This window comes from Sorex araneus, chromosome 2 (genome assembly GCF_027595985.1).
Source record: "Sorex araneus isolate mSorAra2 chromosome 2, mSorAra2.pri, whole genome shotgun sequence".
Taxonomy (NCBI): domain Eukaryota; kingdom Metazoa; phylum Chordata; class Mammalia; order Eulipotyphla; family Soricidae; genus Sorex; species Sorex araneus.
Genome location: NC_073303.1, coordinates 213,104,683 through 213,129,121, shown reverse-complemented (window position 1 = coordinate 213,129,121; position 24,439 = coordinate 213,104,683). Strand labels below are relative to the sequence as shown.

The window sequence follows — 24,439 nt, the reverse complement described above, 5'->3', positions numbered from 1 at the left end:
GAGACTCCGTAGTTGGTAAGAAGAAATGAAATGAAAATGCAATACCCAAGTGCTCCCTAGGATGAAGACCTAGAGCAGGTACACTGTTAGGGAAAACAGCCAGAGACTTTCGTGCTTCCTTCCTCTACATATCCATTCTGCAAACACTTATTAAGGGCCCGCTTCACGTTAGGGGCTCTTAGTTATAAAGCTAAATAGCAGATCTCCTTGTGCCTGCATCCTCAATTTGTCGATGCTATTAAGGCCAATCTGTAGCACTGTAGCAACTATTGTCCCATTGTTCATCGATTTGCTCGAGCGGGTACCAGTAACATTTCCATTGTGAGACTTGTTACTGTTCTTGGCATATCAAATACGCCACGGGGAGCTTGCCAGGCTCTACCGTGTGGGCAGGATACTCTCAGTAGCTTGCCAGGCTCTCCGAGAGGGACGGAGGAATCGAACCTGGGTTGACCGCGGTGCAAGGCAAACGCCCTCCTTGCTGTGCTATCGCTCCAGTCCAATATAGGGTCCTTAATATCCTGGTTCTGGACTAAGCAACCAAGCTTCATTTCATTCACTCACTTGAGCCACCTTTTGACTTACCTGCTCCCACGCCTGGTGGTCTGGATTCATTTCCTATGAGGATAGGGTCCCAGTGGGGCCTCAGTCAAGTCTAAATTATAAAGGGACAGTTTTTCTTTCTTTCTTCCTTCCCTTCCTTCCTTCCTTCCTTCCTTCCTTCCTTCCTTCCTTCCTTCCTTCCTTCCTTCCTTCCTTCCTTCCTTCCTTCTCTCTCTCTCTCTCTTTCTTTCTTTCTTTCTTTCTTTCTTTCTTTCTTTCTTTCTTTCTTTCTTTCTTTCTTTCTTTCTTTCTTTCTTTCTTTCTTTCTTTCTTTCTTTCTTTCTCCCTTTCTCCCTTTCTCCCTTTCTTTCTTTCTACAGTAGAGGATGCCACACCTGGTACTGCTCAGGGCTTATCCCAGGCTCTGTGGTCAGGGATCACTCTGAGTGAAGCTCAGGGGACCATGTGTGGTGCAGGGAATTGAATTAAGGTTGGCCACATGCAAAACAAGTGCCTTAACCCCTGTACCATCTCCCTGCCCTCCCATAGGACACATTCTAAGCCTGTACCTCCAGAGTGTGTCTTGGCAAACTCTGAAATCTCTACTCATCTCTAGAATGATTTGGGTATTTCAAAATCTGTCCAAACGCCTTGAAAAGAACACTGTAACCGGCAACGAATTCAGAAGAATTAAAAACCAACATTCCTTTGAAACAGGCCGCAATTCTAGATTTTCCCTTCTCTGGTGGGGCCAGGGAGGATTCCTGTTAGGTTAGATCATTATGCTCTTTCAATTCGGCAGGACCAGCCCTCGCCTGTACCATCTCGTGTTCTGAGGACAAAAGCAACCAACGTCATCAACCTTCCAGCACCTATAGTCTGAAAGAAAGCTGTAGGAACAAGCATGACGACCTCTCAGTGTCTGTGTTGCAAGCCATAATGCCCCAAAGTAGAGAGAGAGTATGGGGAATATTGTCTGCCATGGAGGCAGGGGGAGGGTGGGAAAGGGGGGTATACCCGGGGTTATTGGTGGTGGGGAATGTGCACTGGTGGAGGGATGGGTGTTTGATCATTGTGATTGTAACCCAAACATGAAAGCTTGTAACTATCTCACGGTGATTCAATCACAGTCACAGTCATCCCGTTGCTTATCGATTTGCTCGAGCGGGCACCAGTAATGTCTCCATCATGAGATTTGTTGTTACTGTTTTTGGCATATCGAATACACCACTGGGAGCTTGCCAGGCTCTGCCGTGCGGGTGCGATATTCTCGGTAGCTTGCCGGGCTCTCCGAGAGGGCTGGAGGAATCGAATTCGGGTCAGCTGCGTGCAAGGTGAATGCCCTACCGCTGTGCAAAATTAAGAAAAAAAAAACAGTCAGGGTGGGAGGAGAAAATGGGGGTAAGTAGCTATTCCCCTGCTCCTTCGTCACACAGTTCCCATGACTTCGGGAACGACAGAGAAAACACTCACAGAGATCCGCAGCCTGTTTAAATCTGTCTTAGAAAGCCAGCCACTCCGGTTCTAGAAAGGTTTGTCTAGGCGGGTAACACCCTGCCAGCAGGCTGGCTCAGCCTACACCCGGCACCCGAGAACAAAGGCCCCACACCTACTCACAGAGCCTCGGAAAAGCAGCTTAAATGTACAGCAGCCTCCAGGTGCCAGCCCTCTGCGGACTGCAAGTGAGACGGAACAATTAGCTAATGGCCCCGCTCCTGGTCCTTGCTCGGGAAGAGGACTCAGGGGAGCACTGGATTGGCTTCTAACATCTTTCCCAAAGGCTTGTTCACTTAGGGATAAGCTCTTGTTAGAAAGAAGGCACTCACCTTCTGAGGCCAAATTAAAGAAAACTAGAGGTGGACCTTAACTTTGTTTACTAGAGGACAGAGACCCAAATGCCAGAACTCCGTACCAGGCCACCGAACTTGTATGGCCTGAGTTTGCAACGGACCCACACCCCCTCTGATTATTTTCTGTGGTCTCTGTGTGTCTCAGGGCGGGACTTCTCAGAGGTTTACTTGCACAGGAATCAGTATCCTGATCACATGCATGTTCTAATTCAGTCCTGGGCTGGGGTTTCTGAGCCTGCGGTGCTGACACTGTAGCTTGGTAGACGAGAGGCTGAACAGCAAGGCCAGAGTCAAGTGCTACCAGGTCAGGGTTATGAGCCCCGTGACTTGCCTGGTGCCTCGACCATCTCTGAGGGAATACAGTATAGAAACGTTATTCCTGGGGGCTGGAGCGATAGCACAGCGGGGAGGTCGTTTGCCTTGCATGTGGCCAACCTGGGTTCGAGCATCCTATATGGTCCTCTGAGCACTGCTAGGGGTGATTCCTGAGTGCAGAGCCAGGAATAACCCCTGTGCATCACCAGGTGTGACCCAAAAAGAAAAAGAAAAATGAAGTTAAATAAACAGGAAAAAAAAAAGTGAAAAAGTAATAGAGGCTGGAGCGATAGCACAGCGGGTAGGGCATTTGCCTTGCACGCGGCCGACCTGGGTTTAATTCCCAGCATCCCATAAGGTCCCCTGAGCACCGCCAGGAGTTAATTCCTGAGTGCATAAACTGGAAGTAACCCCTGAGTGCATGAGCCAAGAGTAACCCCTGTGCATCGCCAGGTATGACCCAAAAAGTAAAAAAAATTTAAAAAAGTGACAAAAGAGTAGTTGCTTGCTCTGATGATAACACTTCATTTCAGGACCTGTCCTGGGTACGAAGGGCCAAAACCTCTTTTAGCACTTTCCACTGACCCTGAAAATCTGGAGATCGGAGTTGTTCAAGTCAAAACTGTCCTGCCTGCGACTCAAACGGCCGAGAACGGGCCTGGGCTGACACACGGACCCTGTTACAGGATGTCCCTGTCCCGTTCTAGCAGCACATGGAACACTTCCCTATTTCACTCTTTCGCGTGTCCACACACGGCTCTCCAGGGCTGTTCCCTTCACCAGCACCGAAATCCCTTCCAATACTACTCTCCAAGTCACTTTGATGTAAATAATAAAAAAGTTGGTCCCGGAACTACTCCCCGAGGCCCTTCCCAATCACCAGCCTTTTAGATCTTGACTGCAGTCCTCCCGTCGCCTGCCCTTTAGCCAGTTTCCCAAGGGTCTGGCCAACTTGCCACTTAGAGTTCCAGTCTTCTATGTTAACTTGTGCCACGGAACGGTCTGGAAGGGACTGAGCTCACCTTCCCCCTGGGCTTTGATGGCGGTCGGGGCGCCTTGACCCTGGAGCAGAGAGGCCGGCCGACCTCAGCCAGAGGAGGCATCGCCTTGGGTTTCTGAACTGGCTCCTTTATCTTCCCGAGTAACCTCCTCACACTCACAGGCTCCTTCTGCAGCTCCCCAGGAAAGAGACGCCGAAGAGAGCGGGGCTCCCGGGAAGCCTTAGTCGGCCAGGGAGCTGGAGAACCTTACCAGGACTCGGGGCACTGGGGAAGCGAAGGGAAGGCCAAGGAATCCTTGGAGATGCTGCCTTTCCTCAGGGCAATACTATCTGAGCAGCTGCCAGAGCGCGGGGCTGTGTGTGGGTCCATCTGGCCTGGGGGGGGGGGGGCGTCATTACCTGCTTCCAGAGAGTGGATTAAGCGCCAATGCTTTTCTGGGCAGTGGGGAGACAGCTGTGGACAATCCTGACAGAGTCCCTCAGGACTTCGAATTCACAGATGAGGCAGACACACAAATAAATGACAGTGTGGCTGGAGCGATAGCACAGCAGGTAGGGCATTTGCCTTGCACGAGGCCGACCCGGGTTCGATCCCCGGCATCCCATAGGGTCCCCTTGAGCACTGCCACGAGTCATTCCTGAGTGCATGAGCCAGGAGTCACCCCTGGGCATCGCCGGGCCGGGTGTGACCCAAAAAGAAAAAAAAAAAATGACAGTGTCAGAAACGATAGAAAGAAACAGCAGGCCAGGTAGAGAGGGTGAGAGAACCGGGACTCACAGACAGCTGGGGGTTCTTTGGGGGGCCTCACTGTTCTAGATGGAGGGTGTGTGTGTTAAACTGGTGTCAAGGGACAGGTGCTACGGGCGGCGCCCCCGGCTGCAGCGGGCAGAGCCTGGGAAGGAGGTGGACGAGCAGCAAGGCCGCCCTTCCCCGTCTCCTCTGCACGCACACGCCTTTCCGGGCCGCCGGCTCAGAATCCGCTTGGGCACGTCGGCCTGTCTCTCCTACACGGTTAATCACTCTCAACATGTAAGGTCTTTAAGAAACACCTGGGGTGCCTCGAGCTTGCGGAACACATTAGGATTCCAAGGTCACATGTAAAACTACCCCCTCAAAAAAGGGATTTCTACCACTAGAATTTCTATTCTTTTGGGGGGCACAACCCAGCAGTGCTCAGGGCTTGCTGCTAGCTCTGCACTCAGGAATCACTCCTGGTGGGCTCAGGGGACCCTATGGGATGCCAGGGATTGAACCTAGTTCAGCCACGTGCAAGACAAATGCCCTACCCGCTGTACTAACTCTCTGGCCATATAATTTATATTCTAAAATTTAAAAATGGACTTGCTCATTTTTTTTTGCTAGTATATAAAGGTGATTATTTATAATGATGAAAACATGCAAATTATAGAGTACAATGTTATTTTATTCTATTTTTTGCTGTTTGGGTCACACCCAGCGATGCTCAGGGGTTACTCCTGGCTCATGCACTCAGGAATTACTTCCAGCAGTGCTCAGGGGGCCATATGGGATGCTGGGAATCGAACCCGGGTCAGCAAGACAAAAGCTCTACCCACTGTGCTATCTCTCCAGCCCTCTGGCGGTATTGGGGGGGGCATATGGGATGCCGGGAATCTTCCATGTGCAAGGAAAACGCCCTACTCGCTATACTATCATTGCATACCCATGCAATGTTATTTTATGTTTTTTTTTTTGTTTTTTATTTATTTCTTTTTGGGACACACCTGGTGATGCACAGGGTTTACTCCTGGCTCATGCACTCAGGAATTACTTCCAGCAGTGCTCAGGGGACCATATGGGATGCTGGGAATCGAACCCGGGTCGGCAAGACAAAAGCTCTACCCACTGTGCTATCTCTCCAGCCCCTGCAATGTTATTTTAATAAAAATATGTTTAATGGGGCCGGAGAACAGTACAGAGGTAAGGCACTTGCTCATGTGTGGCCACCTCTGGTTTGATCCTCAGCATGTCATATGGTCCCGTGAACACGGCCAGGACTGATTCCTGAATACAGAACCAGGAGTAACCCCTGAACCTCACCAGGTGTGCCCTTCCCCCATTTTTTTGGAAGCCAAACAAAGAATATACCTTCACGTGTGAGGCCCTGGGTCTGCACACACAGAGACACAGGCACTCTTCCTCATTCTCTTTGTGTCTCACTCACTCACTGAAGTGTGGGCCTGAGCCCACCCATCAGACTGGGTAAGTCAAGGCCAGAAGGTTCCAGCGCAAACAGTAGAGCAGCTCATCTTGGCCTTGAAAATATGGTCACAGGCCATGGGCCCCCGGAGGGTCACAGTCCTAGCGGCTTTTCCCTCGTTGGGCATCCAGTCATTGAGGAAGTCAATGACTTTTCCGCAAAATCTGCTTTGGTGGGGGGGCAGAGTGCCTTTGTCTTTCTCTCCTGGGTCTGGCAGTATCTTTCTTTGTCTAAGTCACAGTGATCCTCAGGACATACGTGTTGAGATGAGGGATACAGGGGGAAGAAGGGAGGAAGGAAACAAATTCAAGCCAAGCTGCCCCCAGAACAGCTTCATCTGGGGACCCAACAGACGGAGCTTGTGAACGCAGCCTCCCAAACACTCACCGGAGAATGAAGTGCTGGTACTTAACAGAAGTGGCACCCTCTTCCCTCTGCTCACTCGGAACTGCTAACGAAACCACTCAGTGTTGGGGAGGGGGCAGGGGCACATAGGAGTCTTGGCTAATGTGCCCCTGAGTGAGCCAAGTGCTGACTATTCTCACAGGGCCCCCGGCTCAGGGTCAGAGCACTGAAGAGATGATCTGGGTGTCGTCACTGGGCACCTACTTTACACGGGAGCTGGTGACACGCAACCCTTTCGTGCGGCACCTCCCCTCGGTGCTCGGCTGCAGGCCGCTGCTTCAGTGTCTGTCTCATATGTGTTCTCTTGGCGCTACTACCGGTGGAATTCTGGTGGCATGCTAAGAAAGCGCCTACTACTGTAAGCTGATGCTGGCTTCTTGCAGTTACTTTCAAAAAAAAAAATAATACGCCCATTCTTCCATTTGCCGAATCCCGACTGTTTTTCTAGGATGCCCTCACAGCTTTTATGTCTATATCAGCTCAGCAAATTTATCAAACCATTTTTTTCCCTCCCATTTAAGTATTCAGTGTAGGATGAGGAGCTCCCACCGCTCCGGTCTGGCTTTTCGGAGGAGCAAGAATCCTGCCTTTGTTATCATCACCCCTAGCTTCTGCTCTCTGCTCCTAACCAACCTGCAGACCCCAGACAAGCCATTTATTTCCCATCAGCTTTTAATTTGCTTCTCTCTGAAATCACTGTTTATAAAAAAAGGAAAAAGGAATCCAACACCTGGGCTGTCCTTCTCACAAAGCTATTAGAAAGTGCAAATGAAATCACATGGAAGGGAGCTACAAATTCTACCACACAGATCGTGGGGTAGAATACCGAAACCTAAGCTCGCTGGTCAAAGGAGGCAAGGGAGAGAGAACCCCTGGGATGTGAATTCAATCTCAAGAGTCTCAGTGAAAGTGATTATGCTTGGGTCTCTCAATAGTATTCTTGACATTCATGCCCTGTAAGGATGCCAACGTTTGTAGAAAATAAATGAGAACACAGAGTCTTTTGCCTCTACTCCATGTGTTCAAGCCAAAAGTTTAACCTATAGAACTTTTGATATGCATTTGGAGGTGGTTATGGATATAGTGTTGGAATTATGTGCATGAGAAACTATTATTAATGTACGGCAAACCTCAATCAATAATTAGAAACGAAAAAACTTTGATACAGTTCTAGGATCAGAAGAAGGTGAAACTCTACTCTCTTTCCATGTGGTTCTCTAGAGCAAGGAGATTATTACAAAATTAGCATTCTGGCAGGCCAAGAAGATGGCATGTAAATTTACTGTCGTGATTTTATCCATCCCACATCACGTCATGAAACATGCACTGAATATGGAGGCAGAGGACTTAGGTTCGAGAGCCGCTCTGTCCCTGAGACCAAGGCAAATCCATTTTGTTCATTCACATTTTCGGTCTATTGACCACCTGCTGGAAATGCTGAATGAAGCAGTCGTGACTCATCAGATGGGGGGCAAGGGTGGAACAGTTGGACATCAGATGTCTTCTATGGAGAGGAAACTGCCAAGGCCAAGGCCCGAGGATGAGAGAAGAGGCGGGCATGCCTGGTGGCTGGATATCATCAAGTTTGGTTTGGCCGAGGTTCCAGATTTGCACAGGGGAGTGGCGAGACACCAGACCCAACTTCTCAAAACTTCCACGTCTCCCTTTGGGAAGGGAAAGACCAGGACGTTGTGGCAGATGCTTATTGCTCATGGTGCTAACACCCTCGGTCCTCTTTCATCTTTGCCTGAGTCGGACCCGGTGGGGCTTGACCAGATGCATTCATGGCTCTGGTCTGAGAAGGAATCAGGGGACATTGAAGTATGACAAATATGTTGGCCACTGTCGCTCCCCACAAGCAGCCAGTTGTTTTGGCTGCGGGTAAAATTTCATCCCCGAAACACACCACAGATTCTTGAGGGTTTGTTTTTTCTCTTCTGGATCGACAGACAAAATAAATAAGCAAGGGACTTGTGAAGGGTGGGTACACTTGAATAGCAGAGAGGGTTTTGAGCTGGACGGAACAGCGCCGGGTGTGGCCCCTATTAAAAAGGACAAAAATGGAAAGGAAAACGAATCCAAACCAAGCCAAGCATTAGTAGGAAGACAGCCTGAAGCCGTGCTCCAAGTCCCTGGCTTCTAGAACATCAGGCTCCCATTTCCCCACACGGGCTAGTGCTTTACAACTCCCGAGACACAGTTATCTCGGGAGGAGTTTTGCTTACAAGTTGGGGCACTCCCAGGATCTGTTCTTCTAAGCTGCCAGTGGCTTGTTTACAGCTGAATCACAGGCTCATTGAGTGACTCACTGAACAAATGGGCTTGACTGTGGCTTGTTAGATATTTGAAGGATAAATCCATGTTCGTTCAACTCCCCTTTTGCAGAGCTAAGGTTCAGCAGAATTCCCACCTTAGACAGTGCAGGAGAGTGGTAGAGACAAACTGAATTGTGTCGAGTCTATTCAGGAGGCAGGCATAAAGTGACCATAATTTTAGTTTTTGTCTGTTTTCCCTGTTGGAATCCTGTCGGTAACAGCTCTAGTCCGGCGGTCATCTCCAAATCACATTATGTGTCTGGCCCATCTGATTTTCGATGCCTTGGCAAACAAGACAGCGTCCCTGATTCTCAATCATTGACAGAGGTCGGGACTCTGGATTCCTTCTCTCACTTGAGTGAAACGTGATATTCCAAGCATAGCTCCTCCGATTCCTCTTCGGGAGACCCGAATAGAGTTCTCATCCTATTTTCAGATGGCCCAGCTCTCTGAGGCATATGTTAGTGCAGGAAAAACAGTGGAGTTGAAAAGATGTGCCCAGAGCTGGAGGTTCTTCATCCTCTTAACCACTTCTTTGACACTCTTGAAGGCGTTCCACGCCGCTCTCTTCCTCCTGTGCAGCTGAGGTGCCAAGTCGTTTGTCATGTTGAGTTCTTGACCCAGGTACACATAGCTGCTGCATTCGGAGATGTTCGTTCCATTGAGAGCAAATGGAACGTCAGGGTCTAGTCCGTTTCTCATGAACATCGTCTTCGTGAGATTCAGCTGCAGTCTGACCTTTCCACACCCACGGTCAAAGTCGGCCAGCATTTGTGCCACTTGGCTAATGTTTGGTGTTATTAGAATGATGTCATCAGCCAAGCAGAGGTGGTGTAGTTGCCGACCATCTGTATCTTCACTCCCATTCCTTCCCATTCCAGTCGTCACATGACGTTCTCGAGGGTGGCACTGAAGAGTTTCGGTGAAATGGTATGGCCCTGCTAAACCCCTCTCTTTACGTCGATGATCACAGAATGGTGAGATCCTAGTGGTGAATCTGTATTACAGCTCACGGAGGATCCTGATGTACTGAGTTTGAACGCCCTGTTTGGCTAGGGCTTCAGTGACTGCTTCAGTCTCAACAGAATCGAAGGCCTTCTTTAAATCAATGAACATCAGACAGAGCGGCATCTTGAACTTTTGTGAAACCTCAATGAGTTTGGTCACTATCTGGATATGGTCAATCGTGCTGAATCCTTTTTGGAGCCTGGCTTGCTTACATCATTGTCCTTTGTCTAGTGTTCTGCTAATCCTATTCAGGATGACTCAAGTGAACGACTTTTAGACGATGGACAACAGGCAGATCGGGCAAGAGTTGCTGATGTCGTGGATGTCTCCCTTCTTGTACAACAGGACGGTCCTGCTAGTTTTCCATTGGGACGGAACGTTGAATTCAGTCAGGTAGTGTGTGAACAGCAGAGCCAGTATATTGACGAGTACTGGTGGCAGATTCTTCAGGTGTTACAGGTCTGACCTTGTCTGGACTGGGTGCTGTACACTTCTTTACCAACAAAATGGTGTGTTGGATTTCGGAAGGGAGAATGCTGGGAATGACATATCCATCCTTCGGAATTTGGTATGTGGGCACGTGGACATGGCTATCGAAGAGATCTGAGTAGAAGTCGTGGATAACCTTTTCCATAGCCCTTCTGGAAGATGTGATAGATCCATCAGGACGTCGGAGGGCAGTCATCTTGGTCTTATAGTTGGCGAAGGACAGGCGGGTGTTGTGAATACTCTTCCCGGCTTCTGCTGCATCGGCCAACACTGCTGCTCTTCTCTCTTTGAGGTCCTCCTTTATCGATTCTCTACACAGTTTTGCAAGCTCAGACGTTAGCTTGTGATTGCCTGAGGCTTGCGCCAAACCATGTTGGCGAATGAGCTCGAGGGTTTCCGAAGACAGGCGTCTTTTTGTGCCTTTCTCTCTCTTGGTGTTCCTCATACAATCATGGGGGCTCTGAACCAGTCAATCGTATTCCTTGTCAATGTTGTCAATGACGCCATCTTTCCACGTTGCTGCAATAGTGCCAAAGAGCTTCCCATTTGGTGGTCGTTCTGGGAATTCTCTTCTTAAACTTTGCAGCCCTTTCTCCCTGCTCTGTGAAACAGAATTTCGCATGAAGGAGATGGTGGTCTGATCCCATTTGGAATTTTGGGACAACAGCAACATCGCCAGGCAAAATCGTCCACTGAATATGATGTGGTCAATTTCGTCGTGGAACTGTCCACCGAAGACTCCGACGGGACATCAAAAGAAAGCCTGGCCGCCCACCTATGAGATGCTCATACTTCTTTGTCAAGATCCTGAACAAACGGCTTTTCGTGATCCTGGAGCGAGCAGATGCCATTGGCCTACACTAGCACTTGACAGGGACGAATGGAGACATTACTGGGGCCACTCAAGCAAATCAATGAGAAACAGGATGACAAGTGATACAAGTGATACAAGTTTCCTCAGATTATTATTTATTTTTGGTGGTTTTCTTCCTTCCTTCCTTCCTTCCTTCCTTCCTTCCTTCCTTCCTTCCTTCCTTCCTTCCTTCCTTCCTTCCTTCCTTCCTTCCTTTCTCTCTCTTTCTCTCTTTCTCTCTCTTTCTCTCTTTCTCTCTTTCTTTCTTTCTTTCTTTCTTTCTTTCTTTCTTTCTTTCTTTCTTTCTTTCTTTCTTTCTTTCTTTCTTTCTTTCTTTTCTTTCTTTCTTTCTTTCTTCCAAAATCAGCAATGCTCAGGGCTTACTCCTGCTCTGTGCTCAGGGATGACTCCTGGTGGTGCTCAAGGGGCCATATGCAGTGTGGCAAGTTGGGGCCAGTGGGTTGCCAGGCAAGGGCCTTACCCGCCGTACTATCTCTGTAGCCCTCCTTTCATAGACTGATCTTCTCCAATTTTTCTTTTCCTGGTCACAGCTGACGGTGCTCAAGGCCACACCTCAAGGTGTTTGGGGTGCCAGAATCCAAACCTTTGTCACAGCTGCAGCTACAAGCAAGGCAAGTGCCCTAACCTCTGTAATATCTCTCCATATCCTTTTCAGAATAATGATTAAGAATGTCCCCGCGGGCTCTTAAAACATGTCCAGGTCACCTGACGTCTATATAATGAAATGTTTGCTGCTTCTGGCCCTTGGGACAGCAACCACCATGGTGCTTCTACTCCACAGGCCTCTTCATTACAGCAGGTTTCCAGAAAGCGCAAGTAAATGCGCACACAGGTGAGCAAGTCATTCTGTGCGCTGCGTAGGAGAAAAGACACAGTCCCTTTGGGTCAGCTGCAGGGACACCTGTAGACGGGTAGTCAGTCCCACTCACTGCCATTACCCTGTAGCAAGTCCCCCACCTCCCAGGTTCATATAGTAAGAATAAACCAAACAGAGCTGGAGAGATAACACAGGGGTTGAGAGGGGTGAAGGAACAAGCCTTGCATGCAACTGGTCCTGGTTAGATCCCTGGTACTTCATGGACCTTTGAGCATCACTGGATGCGGTTGTGTGGACCCCTGAGCATTGCTGGTGTGGACTGGGTCTTGTCCAGCGTGGAGGGATCTGAATAGCACTGCATCCTCAGGCCCTCAGACCTCAGAGCACCACTTGAGAGTTCCCCGGCCACACCCACCTCACTAAAAAACGGAAAAAAAGAAGGAGGGAATCAAACAATCTAGAACCAGAACACGGGTATAGTACTGTGCTCATATATAGCAGAAAGCCATGGTCAAACTTAAATTCACTGTATCACTGTCATCCTGTTGCTCATTGATTTGCTCGAGCGGGCACCAGTAGTATCTCCATTGTGAGACTTGTTACTGTTTTTGGTATATAGAATACGCCATGGGTAGCTTGCCAGGCTGTGCTGTGCGGGCGCGATACTCTTGGTAGCTTGCTGGGCTCTCCCAAGGGGATGGAGGAATTGAACCTGGGTCGGCCGTGTGCAAGGCAAACGCCCTACCCACTGTGCTATCAGTCCAGCCCAAACTTAAATTATAAAATTTAAATTCTTGAAGCACTATGGCAAATGCACATGACGGAGTCCCTCAAAGAGTGGTCTTCAGAGCTCCTGCTCCAGAGTGGCCTAAAAAGGTGAACGTTTCCAGGGCCCAGACCCCTCACCCCCACCCCACCTGACAGTGGTTCAGGTTTCCAGGAAGTGGATTCTAGGGATTTGATTTTTGTCTGTTTGCCATTCCTTGATCAAACCCAGAGATCCACACTCCACCACTGACCCGCATCCCTGACCCCAGGGGTTTGCATTTCATTTTTTTGTTTTTTGTGCTACACCCAGTGTTGGCCAGGGGCTACTCCTGGCTCTGCACTCAGGAATTACTCCTACTGGTGCTTGGGGGATCAGATGAGATGCTGTGGCTCGAACCCGGGCTGCCCGCATGCTAAGCAAGCACCCTACCTGCTTTAGGGCCCTGAGATTTGCATTTTAAAAACAAATTTCTCAAACTCTTTATATATGCATCAACCCAATAATTGATGCAAAAAAAAATGATGCTGTGTGTTTAACTGAAATCCGTTTGTTTTGTTTTTAGGCCAGACCTTAAGGAGTTTGGGGGTGACTCCTGGATCTAGGCTTGTGCGAGTATGTGGTGTCGGGGGTTGAGCCCAAGTGTCCTGTAAAAATATGCATTCAGCTTGTGAGGCTTTCTGTCTCTGGCACGTAACTGAAAATTTCAAGAGAAATGATTATGAAGAGGATATCAGAATAAAATAGTCTCCAGTGAAAGAAAATGTCTGACTCAATATACACACAAAATTTTGACTCCAGAGACCTTAAAAAAAAGGGAAAACTAGAGATGTACACTGCTGATGAACACAGAAACGAATATCCTCAATAAAATATTAGCAAACAGCATCCAAAAATACACCAAAAAAGATCATACACCATGACAAGAAGAATTCATCCTGGAGATGCAAGGATGGTTTAATATATATATATAAGTATTATATATTATATATAAATATATATGTAAGTCAATCAACATAATACATCATATAAATACAAGGAAAAGTGAAAATCGCATGATCATATCAATAGATACAGAGAAAACATTTGACGAGATCCAAGATCATTCATGATAAAAATGCTCAATAAAATGGGGTTGAAGGAACTTCCATCAATACAGTTAAAGCCACTGACCACAAATCTGCAGCAAGCATCAGACTTAGTGATGAAAACCCGAAAAGCTTCCCCCTAACATGAGGCACAAGACAACGTTGTCCACACTCACCATTAACTATTCAATAATGTCCTGGAAGTCCTTGACATAGCATCAGGCAAGCAAGAGATACTAAGGGCATACAGATGGGAATAGAAGCTGAACTCTCAATATTTGCAGGCGGTATGACACTATACTTAGAAAATCCTAAAGACTCCACAAAAAAGCTCCTAGAAACAATATGCTTGTATAATAAAGTGGTGAGTTATAAAATCAACATGGAGAAATTCATGGCCTCTCTATATGCAAATAACAAAACAGAGGTGAGAGGTGTTTTTTTTAAAAATTCCCACTCACAGTTGGGCCTCAGAAAAATCAAATACCTGTGAATCAGTTTAACAAAAGAGGTAAAGGACCAAAAACCAAACCAACCAACAAAAACCCACAACAACAAAAAACCCATCCCTATGAATCACTCCAGAAAGAAATGAAAGAAATGAAACACATTTTCTGTTCATGGATTGGAAGGATTAATATAGTCAAAATGACAATCTTGCCCAAAGCATTTCACAGATTCAATGCAGTCACTATAAAAATACCTATGACATTTCCAAAAGGCATAGATCAAAAACGGTTGAAATTTATATGGGGATAATAATCCCCCCACCAACAGCAAAATAATCTTAAGAAAAAACAAGATTGGGGCTGGAATGATAGCACAGCGGGTAGGGCATGTGCCTTGCACTCGACCTACCCAGGTTCGATTCCCAGCATCCCATATGGTCCCCAGAGCACTGCCAGGAGTGATTCCTGAGCGAAGAGTCAGGAGTAACCCATGACACAGAATGATCTCCCTCATATGTGGGATGTAATAACACACAGTAGAGGAATAATCAGTGCCCAAGGGCAATGGAAGCTGGGCAATGATCTTCAGTAGGAAACTTGCCAGGGGAGTGAGAGTTTGGGAGAGGACAACACTAGGATAGTGATGGAGGAAAGTGGATCCTCGGGTGAAGGGTGTGTTTTTGGGATGTGTTATGCATGAAGTCTTGTATGGACACATGTGTAAATCACGAAACCTAAAATAAAATAGTTAGAAAAATAAAAGCCAAAACCAAAATGAAAGTTTTTGTGTGACCTTTTGGATGACCATGACTTCTCAGAGTTGCCCAATCTTTGGTGTGTGAGCAAAATTTCAAATTCTGGTTCTAATTAAGTAGTGGTTAGCACATCGCGAGTCACCACCCAATGGAAATAACCTGTGTAAATGACACACAGATGCAAACAGATGAGTTTCATAGTTAGACTTCGGAGTTGGGGATGAACTCGCCTCTAAGTGCGTCTCTCTCTTAAGTGAGGGTCTCGCCTTTAGGAGGCCAGGTGGTCCCAGAAGCAAATGCAGCAGCTTCTACACATTCTTTACATATGATGTCCCTCCTAGGCAATTTCAAAGTGGTGTTGGTGGGAAGGAAGCTCGTTGACCCCAAGGGTGTATCACCCCCAACTGGAAAAGCAAGATGTATAAAGATCTAGATAAGGTGTACGAAAAGATGAAGAAGACTCCCACCAGAGGTCAGAATGCTACTACAGTGGGTACTAGCACTTGCCTCGTATGTTGCTTCGATCCCTGGCCCCACCAGGGATGAAGGAGGGATCCCTGAGCTCAGAGCCAGAAGTAAGCTTTGAGGGTTGCTAGGTGTGGCCCCAAAACATAAAGAAAACCTACAATAAGGCTGAATTCATTGAAACAGGAAAAAGAAGTGAGTTACCAGGACTAGGAGTTAGGGAAATGGAGGAATACTGATCAAAACTCACAGACTTCCAGATACGAATAGGTACTGTGAAATTAATATGCTTTCTGGTGAATAAATTTAATAATATTATAGGGGAATGAGCAAGACCATTTACTCAAGTGGTTGCATTCGAATGTAAAGCATTCAAGACTCTGCACTGGATCCCTGGTACTACACAACACCCTGAATACCACTAATACTAAGAATGGGCCCTGTTTAGAGACCCAGTGATACTATATTATGTACTTGAATGATATTAAAAGATTAGATCTTAAATGTTTACACCACATCCCCCAAAAAACTGCGGTGTGTTGGTTAGTGCTATGGTGGTAATTGTTTTGTAATACATGGGCATTTCAAATCAACAAAGTATACATCTTAAAGTTATACCACATTATATCTTAATGACATCTCAATAAAACTGTGTGTGTGGGTGGGGGGTGGGGGGAACCTGCCAAAGATGACTGACCGCTCAAAATATCAGTAGATAGGGCTCATCATTCCTCCTTTGAGGACAGGGAGCCATGGTGTGTATGGTCTTAAGTTGATTCAATTTGGAGAGTTCTTTAAGAATATGAATCCAGAGAGCAGACATAAGCAGATAAAAAACTAAGGAGACCTCCACACCCCCCAAATGCCTGTGTGTGTGGTGGGGAGGAGGCAGAGAATAAATGAATGCTCATAGGTATTCATTCAGAACGCTTAATTTGGGGGGATCGAGGAGATGTCCATTTTGGCCTTTCAATCTCAATCTAAATGGTTTTTAGGTTGACCTTATACAAATTCTTTTCTATTCTTTTTTTTTGGGGGGGGTGGGATTTGGGCCCACACTTGGTGGTACCCGGAAGTTCTCAGGGTGCCTAGAATCAAAGAGGGGTCAGCTGCATGTAAGGCAAGAGCCATTACCTGCTGGACTATCTCTCTGGCCCACAACTTATTTTCTTGCCAGCTTCCTGTGTCTATTTTTTTTAAAAGGGCTTCAAAATGCCAAAAAGACAAAAATGATAAGACATTTTTTTTCTTTCCAGGCCCCAATAAGCGACAGCATCCCTTTCTCAGAGGTTAGAAAGCAAAATTTATTTTCATTTAAAAAAAAAAATTCTCCCTCCTTCATCCCTGAAGTGAATTGGTGGGCAATTCTTTTCTCACTTTTTTTGGACAAGTGTCTCAGCTGGGTTTCCGTGGAAGTTTCACAGTCCTCACGGCCACAGTTTCCACCCTGCAGTGCCTGGCCTGGCAGTCTGCACCTCCTACCCTCCCCCACGCTGTTACAGGCTGAAACTCCACCGCAACATTTGTCATGCTTTGCCCCTGACTTCAGCCTTTCTCTGCTTCCTTGGGTCGAGTTCAAAGCCCTTCAAAATAATTAGATCTTTTATAGCTAACTGAGAGTATCCCGCCTGCATGGCAGAGCCTGGCAAGCTCCCCGTGGCGTATTAGATATGCCAAAAACAGGAACAAGAAGTCTCACAATGGAGGAGACGTTACTGGTGCCCGCTTGAGCAAATCGAAGAACAACGGGATGACAGTGCTACAGGGCTAAAGCTAACAGCCCTCCAAGCTAATCTTCCAAACTCTGAAACCCCATAAAGCAAATTCTACTTCACACCAGTCCTTTTTCCCTCATCCTACTCATCTTGTCCTTCTTCATATTGTATAGTTTTCCTTCTCGTCTGAGTGCCCCTCGCCTCTTAGGAAACGGGAATCACAGGGTTTGGGACTGATTCTTCTTTGGCGGGTCTCACCTTCTAGCTGGCTAAGAATTCAAATTCCTTGAGAACATGTTCCGCAGTGTTCTACTTCAATAAACACGGTTGGACTCATGATCCCTATGTAAAGAGCCAGTGAAGTTTTGTGGTTTTGATGGACTCGGAAGAGAAGCCAGCAGCAAATATTTATGATGCCTCTGTGCTAAGTATTTTGTATAAAAAAGTGACTGAATCTGTTCCTTGGGTGCCTTCCCCTATAACGACTGTATTTTTTCTTTTTTTGAAAATACTGAAAAAGATGAGGCAACTTTCCCAAGGTCACCTAGCTAGTAACTGAAGAGAAAGAGCTTGGAGTCATAACTGATTATCAGTCTTGACAGTGTTTCTTTCTGTTTTCTTTCTCTTTTTTCTTTGGCTTTTTAGGTCACACCTGGTGATGCTCAGGGGCTACTCCTGGCTCTGCACTCAGGAATTACTCCTGGTGGTGGTGCTTGGGGCACCATATGGGATGCTGGGGATTGAACCCGGGTCTGCTGTGTGCAAGGCAAATGTCCTACCCCCTGTACTATCACTCAGGGCCCTTGACAAAGTTTCTAACCACTACATCACACTTTTGAGGGGTCTGGACATTTTAAACATGATTTTGTTGTTGTTATTAACTGTTTCTGGACATATACCTGATTGTGCTGGCTACTCCTGGATTAGTGCTCGGGGTGTAATGCAGTGCCAGGAATCAAACTCAGGGCTCCCACATGCACTCCAGTCCTTTGAGCCATATCCTTAGGTTTTAAACATTTTTTTCCTCCTTACCTCCTTAACTCCTTACTTATATACATAAGTAAACACCATCTTAGGAAACTTTCCTCCAAACTTATACATCTGTCTGTTTACACATGAGCATACTGTGTTCCTGCTTAGGGTCATGCTCTTTGTTTAAATAATCACATTCTATTTCACTGATGTAGTTTGTCCATTCCCCCGGGTCATACGTCCAGTTAGCTTGTTGTGCATTGACCAGCCTTGCAGAGAGAATGCACACAATTAAAATGCTTTTTCACCCACATCCTCCTAAAATGGGGGTTTTGCTTTGGGGCCTGAGAAGAAGCTACCAAGAACCAGAAGAGGGGCCGGAGCGATAGCACAGCAGGTAGGGCGTTTGCCTTGCACGCGGCTGACCCGGGTTCGATTCCCAGCATCCCATATGGTCCCCTGAGCACCGCCAGGGGTGATTCCTGAGTGCAGAGCCAGGAGTAACCCCTGAGCATCGCTGGGTGTGACCCAAAAAGAAAAAAAAAGAACCAGAAGACTATAAATGTTAAGATGTCAACATGAAGCCTTAACTATTTCCCATGCCATCCAAGGAGACAGCAGAGGAATCGCAAACAAAATAGTCTCTGTTAATATGAAATGAGAACTGAGAATCCCCATGGCGGAAGGTTCTGGAATGAAGGAAGGGTGGTGTTTACTGAACCTGCTGCTCCAGGCACCAGGTCTGCCCCAGCAGCGCCACAAACCTTCTCACCTGCCTGCTCACCACCCTGTGTGCCAGTGGCATTGCACCCATCACTGGCAGTGGAGTGTCAGGGTCACCTAACCCGGGGCTGGGGCTGGAATTCAGATCCCAGTGTTTCCCTTCTTGTTGCTGTTATTGCTACAGTGCTGGGGCCACACCTGATGGTGCTCAGGGGGGTTATCCGGTACCAGGGACTCATACAGGTGAGGCCTCTGCCCTACCGCTGAATTTTATCCCTGGCCCTCACAGAAAAGAAGTCCTTAGAGAGAAGGGACCAGGATGACAATCACTGTATCCCTGTCATCCTGTTGATCATCGATTTGCTCGAGTGGGCCCAGTAACATCTCAATTCGTCCTAGCCCTGAGATTTTAGCAGCCTCTCTTTACTCGTCCTTCCCAAAGGTGTTGCATTGGAGACTCCTCAGGGTCAGGGGAATGTAACATATCATTGTTACTGTATTTGGCATTGCTTGCTTGCCAGGCTCTTCCTCCACACCCCCCTGCAGGCAGTAAACTCTTGGTAGCTTGCCAGGTTCTCTAAGAGGGAGAACTAGGCTATCAGATGTCATATAGCTGACAATAATAGTTGGAAATGATAATTCTGGATAGGAACTGAGTGTTAAAAGTAGGTAAAGAGGTATACCTGATAACCTTTCAGTATCTGTATTGCAAATCATAAGGACCAAAAGGAGAGAGAAAGAAAGAGAGAGAAAGAGAGACAGAGACAGAAAGATAGAGAGATAGATAGATAGACAGATAGATAGATAGATAGATAGATAGATAGATAGATAGATAGAGAGCCTGCCACAGAGGCAAGGAGATGTACACTGGTGAAGGGATGAGTATTAGAATATTATATGACTGGAACCAAATCAACAACCTTGTAATTGTGCATCTCACTGATTCCACTAAAACAAATAAATAAATAAATAATAAGACTTTTCAGAAGAAATAACCAGTAATACCTATGTGAAGAAAACGGAAAGGGAGCCTGAGCGTTCTTGAGTTAGGAAAACCCCCCGGCCGAGACAAATCTTCACCCCCAAGAGAACTAATGCAGAGAGAAAACTGGGTCCTGGGGGTTCCGTCTGGTAGGGGTGGGGGGAACAAAGCTGAGCGAAGGGGCAGGGGGCATTTTTTTTTTTTTTTGCTTTTTGGGTCACACCCGGCGATGCACAGGGGTCACTCCTGGCTCTGCACTCAGGAATCACCCTGGGGGTGCTCAGGGGACCATATGGGATGCTGGGAACCGAACCCGGGTCGGCAAACGCCCTACCTGCTGTGCTATCGCTCCAGCCCCCGGCAGGGGGCACTTTCAATGCCCCTTCTCGACCCCTGCCCGCCTCGCTCTTCCAAGTATCTGAAAGGAAGCTAAACATTGGTGGAGGAGAACGGGCACCGGTGGTGGAGGGATGTAAACCAAATGCAAACATGAAAGTTCATAAGTTTGTAACTGTACCTCACGGTGATTCACTAATAAAAATTTAAAAAAAAAGTAAAGGCAGCAGCGGTCTTGTGCAGAGGCCAGTGAGAGAGCAGCGGCCACAGCGATCTTAGGAGGCAGGGCCTGAGCAGAGCAGGGGACATGCGGAGGTGACACAGCAGGCCGGCCGGCTTCGAGCACTGCCACAGGGACTCGCGACGGGGAGAGAAACCTCCCGGAAAAGCAGATGAGGAGGGTCTGGGTGCCGGAAGCAGGGTGGCCGGGAGGCGCTTCCTTGGGCTGGGCTGGCCGGCGTGTCCCCTCCTGTAAGCAGGGGCTGTGTCTGAGCAGCGGGGCGCCGGGGTGGGGGCCCAACTCACACAGGCTCCTCTCATGCTCCGCCGACAGGCAATGCTCGGCTGGAGGGGGCCCCGCGTGGAATTTAGTTCTTGGCTACAAATCCCCGCCTCAGACCTCGGAAGGCGGGCGGGAGGCTCAGGGAACCTGGCGGCCCAGCTTGGGGTTTGGCAAACCCCGGATTTTTCCAGCGCCTGGTGTCCAGTGAAACTGAAAATGCTTTTTTGGCTAGAAACCTCTCTCTGATTTGTAAACCCCTAGACCTGTGTGTGTGTGTGTGTTTGTGTGTCTGTGTGTCTGTGTGTGTGCGTGTGTTTTAAAACATAAATTGGATCCACATGTTTCTGATTTATTTTTATTTAACTCATCAAATTGAATTAGAAGCTACAATGATGAATGGGGAACAATGTTGATTTCCAAGAAGATTTTTGAGCTCTTTTTCTTAGAACTTAATCACATTTCTCCCCGCTCCCCGCCCCGCCCCCCGACCGTTGAAACTACCAGACGGAGCTGGGTTTGAAATTTAGAATCCAAATGTGAAGTAAAGAGCCTTACTTGGGAAAGACGCAGCATTGAAGGGGGATGTTCTTAGAAGTCCCAGTTAGAAAGGGGCTGGCCAAGATGACTAGACACCTGAAATAAAGCTTCGGGGTCCCCCACAGCTAGTTTTAAGAAGTTTTTTTTCCCTGCGGTAGGACCTTCTCATCACCCAGGGAAAAGGCATCTCTACTTTAACGACTAGGGTTTCGGATGGTCCCCTGAGCCCATCTTTCTTCTGCATTCTTCCATACTAGCTGATTCAAATTGCTCTTTCTCTTCCCTCTAACCTGCCCCCTCTGCCCCCCAACCCAGCTCTGTGGAAATGCTCCATCTGGAACCATTTAGAATGGACAAGAATCTTAGTCTCGTGCAAAGAAATCTTGAGATCCACACTCTATAGCCATTAAGCTAAATTACGGGAACAATATCTTTCTTTTGCATAGTGCTGTCTAGGGGGCTGGAGCCATAGCACAGCGGTAGGGCATTTGTCTTTCACACGGCTGACCCGTGTTCGATTCCTCCACCCCTCTCGGAGAGCCCGGCAAGCTACCGAGAGGATACCGCCCGCACGGCAGAGCCTGGCAAGCTCCCCGTGGCATATTTGATATGCCAAAAACAGTAACAGCAAGTCTCACAATGGAGACTGGTGCTCGCTCGAACAATTTGATGAGCAACAGGCTGACAGTAACGGTGACAGTGCTGTCTGGGTTAGGCTGGCATACACCAGTCTTTGCTCCTTCTACCACACGGTGATTTTTCTCCTGCTTCAGCTGCATGCAGGTGTATTCCTGCCACTGAGCTCCCTGGAATAAAGGGTTTCCTCAGATCCCCTTGATCCCTAATTCAGGGGGCTGCTTGGTCACCATCCAAAGGAACTGGCTTCAACCGAGCTTTGCACTCATGCAGATGGAATTAGAAAGAGCTGCGTACAAATAACCCTCAAGCTACTTCACAAAGGCACAACTTTGGGGAAACGACTTTGTTTCCCTGTGTCCCAATTTCCCAGTCTATAAAAAACGGATGTAACAATGAGCAACATTCCCTGTCACAGAGTTATCGTGACCGTTAAGTGGGATGCTGTGTTTAAAAAACAAAGCAAACCGTGTCGGAGCTGGAGGGATGGTACAGGGGATAAGGTGCCTGTCCTGCACACAGGCCAACGCTGGCCCAATTGCCAATTCTACATACGGTCCCCAGAGCACCACTTCAAGGAGGAATGACCCTCTTCCCAGCTCCGCCCCCAGGTACAGAGCTAAGAGTGCCATGTGGCTCACTGTCCGACTACCTCAGAAAAATACTCCACATTATCTAGTTAACTTCTTACTTGTTACTTTTTATTGTTATAGGAAAAAAATAGTCTATACTTTCTTTCTTTTTTTGCTTTTTGGGTCATACCCGGTGATGCACAGGGGTTACTCCTGGCTTTACACTCAGGAATCGCTCCGGCAGTGCTCAGGGGACCATATGGGATGCTGGGAATCGAACCCGGGTCGGCCGCGTGCAAGGCAAACGCCCTATCTGCTGTGCTATTGCTTCAGCCCCAAACAGTCTATACTTTCTATAGTTCTTTTGATTCTGCTACTTTTCTGAGAGCACTTAAATTGTCCTGAGGGTGCTAGATTCCTTCAAAACCTCCCCCAGCCCTCATCAACCCTCAATCACGATCACGATCATGAAATCCTGTTAATCATCAATTTCTCCAGCGGGCTCAGTAACCTCTCCATCTGTCCTTTCCCTGAGATCTTAGAAGTCTCTCTCGACTCGGCCCTCCCAATGATGTCACACTGGGGGCTCTTTCAGGGTCAGGGGAATGGGATCCAGCTTGTTACTGGATTTAGCATATGAATACACCATGGGAAGCTTGCAAGGCTGTCCCATGTGGGCAGGAAACTCTCAGAAGCTTGCCAGTTTCTCCAGAGGGAGAAGTAGGCTACAAGATATAGAGCACCTCGCGCTTCTGGGAGCTTGCTTTTAAGTCTCTGGATGTTGGCCGTTGATGGGATTCCACACACCTGGGATTGTTGCTATCACAACAATCCCACCGTTGATGGGATTATCACAAATCCACTACCCTGGAAACAAGCATTCCCACCAGAGAGGTGACATGAGGATTCTATACACAGGGATGTGTGTTATTCTCTATGTGTCTCCCACGCAGGCCCAAGTCTTAACCCCGTAGTTTCTTCTTGTAATCAACAGAGGCAAGGGATGGAAAATCCCCCTGCAGTGAGCCCCTTCTCTGCACACCCAACTGAGCGGCTGGTCACGTGATTCCAAAAGGATAGATGTGCGGGCTGGAGCGAGAGCACAGAAGGCAGGGGGCTTAACTTGCATGCTGCCATGCCAGGGTCTCTCCCCAGCCCCCCATATGGTCACCAGAGACCACAGGAATGACCCCCGCAAGGGCAGAGCTAGGAGTAAATCCAGAGCATCACTGGGTAGGACCCACAAACAAACAGACACACAAAAACAGCAAAAGTATAGTGTGTGTGTGTGTGTGTGTGTGTGAGAGAGAGAGAGAGAGAGAGAGAGAGAGAGAGAGAGAGAGAGAGAGAGGTGTGAATAAGAAGATTTCTCTTTGCTTTGAGAAGCACAATGGAGGGGCCAGAGCAATAGTCCAGCGGGCAGGGTGTTTTCTTCGCATGTGGCTGACCAGGTTCGATCCCTGGCATCTCATATGGTCCCCCAGGCACCGCCAGGAGCAGTTTTTGAGTGCAGAGCCAGGAGCAACCCCTGAACCTCAGCCCTCAGCACTGCCGGGTGTGACCCAAAAAGGAAAAGAAAAAAAAGAGACACAATGGATATAAAAATAGAAAACAACAAAAAAGTGAAAGAACAAAAAAGCAGCACAGTGGTTAACTGGTATTTCCTGAGAACCTCAGGCAAGCAGAAAGGGGATGACTCCATTGAGAACTTTTGGTAAATACTTCTCTCTCAAGACTGGGGTAAAGGGAAGTGGGGACGTCCGTGAGTCCAGCTTGCTTTTGCTTGCCTTTCTTTCTTTCTTTTTCTTTCTTTCTTTTTCTTTCTTTCTTTCTTTCTTTCTTTCTTTCTTTCTTTCTTTCTTTCTTTCTTTCTTTCTTTCTTTCTTTCTTTCTTTCTTTCTTTCTTTCTCTCTTTCTTTCCCTTTCTTTCTTTCTTTCTTTCTTTCTTTCTTTCTTTCTTTCTTTCTTTCTTTCTTTCTTTCTCTCTCTCTCTTTCTTTCCCTTTCTTTCTTTCTTTCTTTCTTTCTTTCTTTCTTTCTTTCTTTCTTTCTTTCTTTCTTTCTTTCTTTCTTTCTTTCTTTCTCCTTCCTTCCTTTCCCTCCCTCC

The 24,439-nt window shown here is 47.5% G+C and overlaps 1 protein-coding gene across 1 annotated transcript in view; it reads right to left on the bottom strand.

Annotated features, from left to right (window-relative positions):
• The window catches only part of PPM1H (protein phosphatase, Mg2+/Mn2+ dependent 1H), a 331,573-nt gene that overhangs the window by 21,585 nt on the left and 285,549 nt on the right, over positions 1 to 24,439 (bottom strand). The gene's annotated exons all lie outside the window — the stretch shown is intronic.